Below are 9949 nucleotides of genomic sequence, written 5' to 3' on the forward strand. Positions count from 1 at the left end.
GAGAGTGATAGAGAGTGATAGAGAGTGTCAGAGAGTGATAGAGAGTGTCAGAGAGCGATAGAGTGAGTCAGAGTGTGTCAGAGAATGTCAGAGAGTGATAGAGAGTGTCAGAGAGTGATAGAGAGTGTCAGAGAGTGTCTGAGAGGGTCAGAGTGTGTCAGAGAGTGTCAATGAGTGATAGAGAATGATAGAGAGTGTCTGAGAGCGTCAGAGAGTGTCAGAGTGTGTCAGAGAGTGTCAGAGAGTGATAGAGAGTGATCGAGAGTGTCAGAGAGTGTCAGAGTGTGTCAGTGTGTGTCAGAGAGTGTTAGAGAGTGTCAGAGAGTGATAGAGAGTGTCAGAGAGTGGTAGAGAGAGTCTGAGATTTTCAGAGAGTGATAGAGAGTGCCAGGGAGTGTCAGAGTGTGATAGAGAGTGATAGAGAGTGTCAGAGTGTCAGAGAATGTCAGAGTGTGTCAGAGAATGTCAGAGTGTGTCAGAGAGTGTCAGAGAATGATAGAGAGTGATAGAGAGTGTCAGAGTGTGTCAGAGTGTGATAGAGAGTGTCAGAGTGTGATAGAGAGTGTCAGAGAGTGATAGAGAGTGATAGAGAGTGTCTGAGGGTGTCAGAGAGTGATATAGAGTGTCAGAGTGTGTCAGAGAGTGTGAGAAAGTGTTAGAGAGTGATAGAGAGTGTCTGAGAGTGTCAGAGATTGTCAGAGTGTGTCAGAGTGTGTCAGAGAGTGTCAGAGAGTGTCTGAGAGTGTCAGAGAGTGTCTGAGAGTTCAGTGAGTGTCAGAGAGTGATAGAGAGTGTCAGAGAGGGTCTGACAGAGTCTGAGACTGTCAGAGAGTGTCAGAGAGTGTCCGAGAGTGATACAGAGTGATGGAGAGTTTCAGAGAGTGATAGAGAGTGTCTGAGAGTGTCAGAGAGTGATAGAGAGTGATAGAGAGTGTCAGAGTGTGTCAGAGTGTGTCAGAGAGTGATAGAGAGTGGTAGAGAGTGTCAGAGAGTGTCATAGAGTATCATAGAGTGAAGGAGAGTGTCAGAGAGTATCAGAGAGTGTCAGAGAGTGACAGAGAGTAATAGAGCATGTCAGAGAGCGTCAGAGAGTCTCATGTGTGTCAGAGAGTGTCAGAGTGTGTCAGAGAGTGTCAGAGAGTGATAGAGAGTGATAGAGAGTGTCAGAGAGTGATAGAGAGTGTCAGAGAGTGATAGAGTGAGTCAGAGTGTGTCAGAGAATGTCAGAGAGTGATAGAGAGTGTCAGAGAGTGATAGAGAGTGTCAGAGAGTGATAGAGAGTGTCAGAGAGTGTCTGAGAGGGTCAGAGTGTGTCAGAGAGAGTCAGTGAGTGATAGAGAATGATAGAGAGTGTCTGAGAGCGTCAGAGAGTGTCAGAGTGTGTCAGAGAGTGTCAGATTGTGATAGAGAGTAATAGAGAGTGTCAGAGAGTGTCAGAGTGTGTCAGAGTGTGTCAGAGTGTGTCAGAGAGTGTCAGAGAGTGATAGAGAGTGTCAGAGAGTGGTAGAGAGAGTCTGAGATTGTCAGAGAGTGATAGAGAGTACCAGGGAGTGTCAGAGTGTGATAGAGAGTGATAGAGAGTGTCAGAGAGTGTCTGAGAGGGTCAGAGCGTGTCAGAGAGTGTCAATGAGTGATAGAGAATGATAGAGAGTGTCTGAGAGCGTCAGAGAGTGTCAGAGAGTGATATAGAGTGTCAGAGAGTGATATAGAGTGATAGAGAGTGATAGAGAGTGTCTGAGAGTGTCAGTGAGTGTCAGAGAATGATAGAGAGTGATAGAGAGTGTCTGAGAGGGTCTGAGAGTGTCAGAAAGTGTCAGAGTGTGTCAGAGAGTGATAGAGATTGATAGAGAGTGATAGAGTGTATCAGAGAGTGTCAGAGAGTGTCAGAGAGTGATAGAGAGTGTATGAGATTGTCAGAGAGTGTCAGAGAGTGATATAGAGTGTCAGAGAGAGTCAGAGATTGAGAGAGAGTGTCTGAGAGTGTCAGTGAGTGTCAGAGAGTGATAGAGAGTGATAGAGAGTGTCTGAGAGTGTCAATGAGTGTCAGAGAGTGATAGAGAGTGATAGAAAGTGTCTGAGAGGGTCTGAGAGTATCAGAGTGTGTCAGAGTGTGTCAGAGAGTGATAGAGAGTGATAGAGCGTGATAGAGTGTATCAGAGAGTGTCAGAGAGTGTTAGAGATTGATAGAGAGTGTATGAGATTGTCTGAGAGTGTCAGAGAGTGTCACAAAGTGTCAGAGAGTGTCAGAGTGTTGAAGAGAGTGTCAGAGAGTGATAGAGAGTGGTAGAGAGTGTCAGAGAGTGTCATAGAGTATCATAGAGTGATAGAGAGTGTCAGAGAGTATCAGAGAGTGTCAGAGAGTGATAGAGAGTGATAGAGAGTGTCAGAGAGCGTCAGAGAGTGTCATGTGTGTCAGAGAGTGTCAGAATGTGTCAGAGATTGTCAGAGAGTGATAGAGAGTGTCAGAGAGTGATAGAGAGTGTCAGAGAGTGATAGAGAGTGTCAGAGAGTGGTAGAGAGAGTCTGAGATTGTCAGAGAGTGATAGAGAGTGTCAGAGAGTATCAGAGAGTGTCAGAGAGTGATAGAGAGTGATAGAGAGTGTCAGAGAGCGTCAGAGAGTGTCAGAGAGTGATAGAGTGAGTCAGAGTGTGTCAGAGAATGTCAGAGAGTGATAGAGATTGTCAGAGAGTGATAGACAGTGATAGAGAGTGATAGAGAGTGTCAGAGAGTGATAGAGAGTGTCAGAGAGTGATAGAGAGTGTCAGAGAGTGGTAGAGAGATTCTGAGATTGTCAGAGAGTGATAGAGAGTGTCAGAGAGTATCAGAGAGTGTCAGAGAGTGATAGAGAGTGATAGAGAGTGTCAGAGAGTGATAGAGAGTGTCAGAGGGCGATAGAGTGAGTCAGAGTGTGTCAGAGAATGTCAGAGAGTGATAGAGAGTGTCAGAGAGTGATAGAGAGTGTCAGAGAGTGTCTGAGAGGGTCAGAGTGTGTCAGAGAGTGTCAATGAGTGATAGAGAATGATAGAGAGTGTCTGAGAGCGTCAGAGAGTGTCAGAGTGTGTCAGAGAGTGTCAGAGAGTGATAGAGAGTGATCGAGAGTGTCAGAGAGTGTCAGAGTGTGTCAGAGAGTGTTAGAGAGTGTCAGAGAGTGATAGAGAGTGTCAGAGAGTGGTAGAGAGAGTCTGAGATTTTCAGAGAGTGATAGAGAGTGCCAGGGAGTGTCAGAGAGTGATAGAGAGTGATAGAGAGTGTCTGAGGGTGTCAGAGAGTGATATAGAGTGTCAGAGTGTGTCAGAGAGTGTGAGAAAGTGTTAGAGAGTGATAGAGAGTGTCTGAGAGTGTCAGAGATTGTCAGAGTGTGTCAGAGTGTGTCAGAGAGTGTCAGAGAGTGTCTGAGAGTGTCAGAGAGTGTCTGAGAGTTCAGTGAGTGTCAGAGAGTGATAGAGAGTGTCAGAGAGGGTCTGACAGAGTCTGAGACTGTCAGAGAGTGTCAGAGAGTGTCCGAGAGTGATACAGAGTGATGGAGAGTTTCAGAGAGTGATAGAGAGTGTCTGAGAGTGTCAGAGAGTGATAGAGAGTGATAGAGAGTGTCAGAGTGTGTCAGAGTGTGTCAGAGAGTGATAGAGAGTGGTAGAGAGTGTCAGAGAGTGTCATAGAGTATCATAGAGTGATAGAGAGTGTCAGAGAGTATCAGAGAGTGTCAGAGAGTGACAGAGAGTGATAGAGCGTGTCAGAGAGCGTCAGAGAGTCTCATGTGTGTCAGAGAGTGTCAGAGTGTGTCAGAGAGTGTCAGAGAGTGATAGAGAGTGATAGAGAGTGTCAGAGAGTGATAGAGAGTGTCAGAGAGTGATAGAGTGAGTCAGAGTGTGTCAGAGAATGTCAGAGAGTGATAGAGAGTGTCAGAGAGTGATAGAGAGTGTCAGAGAGTGATAGAGAGTGTCAGAGAGTGTCTGAGAGGGTCAGAGTGTGTCAGAGAGTGTCAGTGAGTGATAGAGAATGATAGAGAGTGTCTGAGAGCGTCAGAGAGTGTCAGAGTGTGTCAGAGTGTGTCAGAGTGTGTCAGAGAGTGTCACAGAGTGATAGAGAGTGTCAGAGAGTGGTAGAGAGAGTCTGAGATTGTCAGAGAGTGATAGAGAGTACCAGGGAGTGTCAGAGTGTGATAGAGAGTGATAGAGAGTGTCAGAGAGTGTCAGAGAATGTCAGAGTGTGTCAGAGAATGTCAGAGTGTGTCAGAGAGTGTCAGAGAGTGTCAGAGAATGATAGAGAGTGATAGAGAGTGTCAGAGAGAGTCAGAGAGTGATGACGAGTGTCAGAGAGTGATAGAGAGTGATAGAGAGTGTCTGAGAGTGTCAGAGAGTGATATAGAGTGTCAGAGTGTTTCAGAGATTGTCAGAGAGTGATAGAGAGTGTCAGAGAGTGATAGAGAGTGTCAGAGAGTGATAGAGAGTGTCAGAGAGTGGTAGAGAGAGTCTGAGATTGTCAGAGAGTGATAGAGAGTGTCAGAGAGTATCAGAGAGTGTCAGAGAGTGATCGAGAGTGATAGAGAGTGTCAGAGAGCGTCAGAGTGTGTCAGAGAGTGATAGAGTGAGTCAGAGTGTGTCGGAGAATGTCAGAGAGTGATAGAGATTGTCAGAGAGTGATAGAGAGTGATAGAGAGTGATAGAGAGTGTCAGAGAGTGATAGAGAGTGTCAGAGAGTGATAGAGAGTGTCAGAGAGTGGTAGAGAGAGTCTGAGATTGTCAGAGAGTGATAGAGAGTGTCAGAGAGTATCAGAGAGTGTCAGAGAGTGATAGAGAGTGATAGAGAGTGTCAGAGAGTGATAGAGAGTGTCAGAGAGTGATAGAGTGAGTCAGAGTGTGTCAGAGAATGTCAGAGAGTGATAGAGAGTGTCAGAGAGTGATAGAGAGTGTCGGAGGGTGTCTGAGAGGGTCAGAGTGTGTCAGAGAGTGTCAATGAGTGATAGAGAATGATAGAGAGTGTCTGAGAGCGTCAGACAGTGTCAGAGTGTGTCAGAGTGTGTCAGAGTGTGTCAGAGAGTGTCAGAGAGTGATAGAGAGTGTCAGAGAGTGGTAGAGAGTGCCAGGGAGTGTCAGAGTGTGATAGAGAGTGATAGAGAGTGTCAGAGAGTGTCAGAGAGTGTCAGAGAATGTCAGAGTGTGTCAGAGAATGTCAGAGTGTGTCAGAGAGTGTCAGAGAATGATAGAGAGTGATAGAGAGTGTCAGAGAGTGTCAGAGTGTGATAGAGAGTGTCAGAGTGTGATAGAGAGTGTCAGAGAGTGATAGAGAGTGATAGAGAGTGTCTGAGGGTGTCAGAGAGTGATATAGAGTGTCAGAGTGTGTCAGAGAGTGTCAGAGAGTGTGAGAGAGTGTTAGAGAGTGATAGAGAGTGTCAGAGAGTGGTAGAGAGAGTCTGAGAGTGTCAGAGAGTGATAGAGAGTACCAGGGAGTGTCAGAGTGTGATAGAGAGTGATAGAGAGTGTCAGAGAGTGTCAGAGAATGTCAGAGTGTGTCAGAGAATGTCAGAGTGTGTCAGAGAGTGTCAGAGAGTGTCAGAGAATGATAGAGAGTGATAGAGAGTGTCAGAGAGAGTCAGAGAGTGATGACGAGTGTCAGAGAGTGATAGAGAGTGTCTGAGAGTGTCAGAGAGTGTCAGAGAGTGATATAGAGTGTCAGAGTGTTTCAGAGATTGTCAGAGAGTGATAGAGAGTGTCAGAGAGTGATAGAGAGTGTCAGAGAGTGATAGAGAGTGTCAGAGAGTGGTAGAGAGAGTCTGAGATTGTCAGAGAGTGATAGAGAGTGTCAGAGAGTATCAGAGAGTGTCAGAGAGTGATCGAGAGTGATAGAGAGTGTCAGAGAGCGTCAGAGTGTGTCAGAGAGTGATAGAGTGAGTCAGAGTGTGTCGGAGAATGTCAGAGAGTGATAGAGATTGTCAGAGAGTGATAGAGAGTGATAGAGAGTGATAGAGAGTGTCAGAGAGTGATAGAGAGTGTCAGAGAGTGGTAGAGAGAGTCTGAGATTGTCAGAGAGTGATAGAGAGTGTCAGAGAGTATCAGAGAGTGTCAGAGAGTGATAGAGAGTGATAGAGAGTGTCAGAGAGTGATAGAGAGTGTCAGAGAGTGATAGAGTGAGTCAGAGTGTGTCAGAGAATGTCAGAGAGTGATAGAGAGTGTCAGAGAGTGATAGAGAGTGTCAGAGGGTGTCTGAGAGGGTCAGAGTGTGTCAGAGAGTGTCAATGAGTGATAGAGAATGATAGAGAGTGTCTGAGAGCGTCAGAGAGTGTCAGAGTGTGTCAGAGAGTGTCAGAGAGTGATAGAGAGTGATCGAGAGTGTCAGAGAGTGTCAGAGTGTGTCAGAGTGTGTCAGAGAGTGTCAGAGAGTGATAGAGAGTGTCAGAGAGTGGTAGAGAGTGCCAGGGAGTGTCAGAGTGTGATAGAGAGTGATAGAGAGTGTCAGAGAGTGTCAGAGAGTGTCAGAGAATGTCAGAGTGTGTCAGAGAATGTCAGAGTGTGTCAGAGAGTGTCAGAGAATGATAGAGAGTGATAGAGAGTGTCAGAGAGTGTCAGAGTGTGATAGAGAGTGTCAGAGTGTGATAGAGAGTGTCAGAGAGTGATAGAGAGTGATAGAGAGTGTCTGAGGGTGTCAGAGAGTGATATAGAGTGTCAGAGTGTGTCAGAGAGTGTCTGAGAGTGTCAGAGAGTGTCTGAGAGTTCAGTGAGTGTCAGAGAGTGATAGAGAGTGTCAGAGAGAGTCTGACAGAGTCTGAGACTGTCAGAGAATGTCAGAGAGTGTCCGAGAGTGATACAGAGTGATGGAGAGTTTCAGAGAGTGATAGAGAGTGTCTGAGAGTGTCAGAGAGTGATAGAGAGTGATAGAGAGTGTCAGAGTGTGTCAGAGTGTGTCAGAGAGTGATAGAGAGTGGTAGAGAGTGTCAGAGAGTGTCATAGAGTATTTTAGAGTGACAGAGAGTGTCAGAGAGTATCAGAGAGTGTCAGAGAGTGATAGAGAGTGTCAGAGTGTGTCAGAGAGTGTCTGAGAGGGTCAGAGTGTGTCAGAGAGTGTCAGTGAGTGATAGAGAATGATAGAGAGTTTCTGAGAGCGTCAGAGAGTGTCAGAGTGTGTCAGAGAGTGTCAGAGAGTGATAGAGAGTGATAGAGAGTGTCAGAGAGTGTCAGAGTGTGTCAGAGTGTGTCAGAGTGTGTCAGAGAGTGTCAGAGAGTGATAGAGAGTGTCCGAGAGTGGTAGAGAGAGTCTGAGATTGTCAGAGAGTGATAGAGAGTACCAGGGAGTGTCAGAGTGTGATAGAGAGTGATAGAGAGTGTCAGAGAGTGTCAGAGAATGTCAGAGTGTGTCAGAGAATGTCAGAGTGTGTCAGAGAGTGTCAGAGAGTGTCAGAGAATGATAGAGAGTGATAGAGAGTGTCAGAGAGAGTCAGAGAGTGATGACGAGTGTCAGAGAGTGATAGAGAGTGATAGAGAGTGTCTGAGAGTGTCAGAGAGTGATATAGAGTGTCAGAGTGTTTCAGAGATTGTCAGAGAGTGATAGAGAGTGTCAGAGAGTGATAGAGAGTGTCAGAGAGTGATAGAGAGTGTCAGAGAGTGGTAGAGAGAGTCTGAGATTGTCAGAGAGTGATAGAGAGTGTCAGAGAGTATCAGAGAGTGTCAGAGAGTGATCGAGAGTGATAGAGAGTGTCAGAGAGCGTCAGAGTGTGTCAGAGAGTGATAGAGTGAGTCAGAGTGTGTCGGAGAATGTCAGAGAGTGACAGAGATTGTCAGAGAGTGATAGAGAGTGATAGAGAGTGTCAGAGAGTGATAGAGAGTGTCAGAGAGTGGTAGAGAGAGTCTGAGATTGTCAGAGAGTGATAGAGAGTGTCAGAGATTGATAGAGAGTGTCAGAGGGTGTCTGAGAGGGTCAGAGTGTGTCAGAGAGTGTCAATGAGTGATAGAGAATGATAGAGAGTGTCTGAGAGCGTCAGAGAGTGTCAGAGTGTGTCAGAGAGTGTCAGAGAGTGATAGAGAGTGATCGAGAGTGTCAGAGAGTCTCAGAGTGTGTCAGAGTGTGTCAGAGTGTGTCAGAGAGTGTCAGAGAGTGATAGAGAGTGTCAGAGAGTGGTAGAGAGAGTCTGAGATTGTCAGAGAGTGATAGAGAGTGCCAGGGAGTGTCAGAGTGTGATAGAGAGTGATAGAGAGTGTCAGAGAGTGTCAGAGAGTGTCAGAGAATGTCAGAGTGTGTCAGAGAAGATCAGAGTGTGTCAGAGAGTGTCAGAGAATGATAGAGAGTGATAGAGAGTGTCAGAGAGTGTCAGAGTGTGATAGAGAGTGTCAGAGTGTGATAGAGAGTGTCAGAGAGTGATAGAGAGTGATAGAGAGTGTCTGAGGGTGTCAGAGAGTGATATAGAGTGTCAGAGTGTGTCAGAGAGTGTCAGAGAGTGTGAGAGAGTGTTAGAGAGTGATAGAGAGTGCCTGAGAGTGTCAGAGTGTGTCAGAGTGTGTCAGAGAGTGTCAGAGAGTGTCAGAGAGTGTCTGAGAGTGTCAGAGAGTGTCTGAGAGTTCAGTGAGTGTCAGAGAGTGATAGAGAGTGTCAGACAGAGTCTGACAGAGTCTGAGACTGTCAGAGAGTGTCAGAGAGTGTCCGAGAGTGATACAGAGTGATGGAGAGTTTCAGAGAGTGACAGAGAGTGTCTGAGAGTGTCAGAGAGTGATAGAGAGTGATAGAGAGTGTCAGAGTGTGTCAGAGTGTGTCAGAGAGTGATAGAGAGTGGTAGAGAGTGTCAGAGAGTGTCATAGAGTATTTTAGAGTGATAGAGAGTGTCAGAGAGTATCAGAGAGTGTCAGAGAGTGATAGAGAGTGTCAGAGTGTGTCAGAGAGTGTCAGAGAGTGATAGAGAGTGATAGAGAGCGTCAGAGAGTGATAGAGAGTGTCAGAGAGTGATAGAGTGAGTCAGAGTGTGTCAGAGAATGTCAGAGAGTGATAGAGAGTGTCAGAGAGTGATAGAGAGTGTCAGAGAGTGTCAGAGTGTGATAGAGAGTGTCAGAGTGTGATAGAGAGTGTCAGAGAGTGATAGAGAGTGATAGAGAGTGTCTGAGGGTGTCAGAGAGTGATATAGAGAGTCAGAGAGTGTCAGAGAGTGTGAGAGAGTGTTAGAGAGTGATAGAGAGAGCCTGAGAGTGTCAGAGTGTGTCAGAGTGTGTCAGAGTGTGTCAGAGAGTGTCAGAGAGTGTCTGAGAGTGTCAGAGAGTGTCTGAGAGTTCAGTGAGTGTCAGAGAGTGATAGAGACTGTCAGAGAGAGTCTGACAGAGTCTGAGACTGTCAGAGAGTGTCAGAGAGTGTCCGAGAGTGATACAGAGTGATGGAGAGTTTCAGAGAGTGATAGAGAGTGTCTGAGAGTGTCAGAGAGTGATAGAGAGTGATAGAGAGTGTCAGAGTGTGTCAGAGAGTGATAGAGAGTGGTAGAGAGTGTCAGAGAGTGTCATAGAGTATTTTAGAGTGATAGAGAGTGTCAGAGAGTATCAGAGAGTGTCAGAGAGTGATAGAGAGTGTCAGAGTGTGTCAGAGAGTGTCAGAGAGTGATAGAGAGTGATAGAGAGCGTCAGAGAGTGATAGAGAGTGTCAGAGAGTGATGGAGTGAGTCAGAGTGTGTCAGAGAATGTCAGAGAGTGATAGAGAGTGTCAGAGAGTGATAGAGAGTGTCAGAGAGTGATAGAGAGTGTCAGAGAGTGTCTGAGAGGGTCAGAGTGTGTCAGAGAGTGTCAGTGAGTGATAGAGAATGATAGAGAGTGTCTGAGAGCGTCAGAGAGTGTCAGAGTGTGTCAGAGAGTGTCAGAGAGTGATAGAGAGTGATAGAGAGTGTCAGAGTGTGTCAGACTGTGTCAGAGTGTGTCAGAGAGTGTCAGAGAGTGATAGAGAGTGTCAGAGAGTGGTAGAGAGAGTCTGAGATTGTCAGAGAGTGAT

This window comes from Heterodontus francisci, unplaced genomic scaffold (genome assembly GCF_036365525.1).
Source record: "Heterodontus francisci isolate sHetFra1 unplaced genomic scaffold, sHetFra1.hap1 HAP1_SCAFFOLD_78_2, whole genome shotgun sequence".
In the NCBI taxonomy this organism is placed as follows: domain Eukaryota; kingdom Metazoa; phylum Chordata; class Chondrichthyes; order Heterodontiformes; family Heterodontidae; genus Heterodontus; species Heterodontus francisci.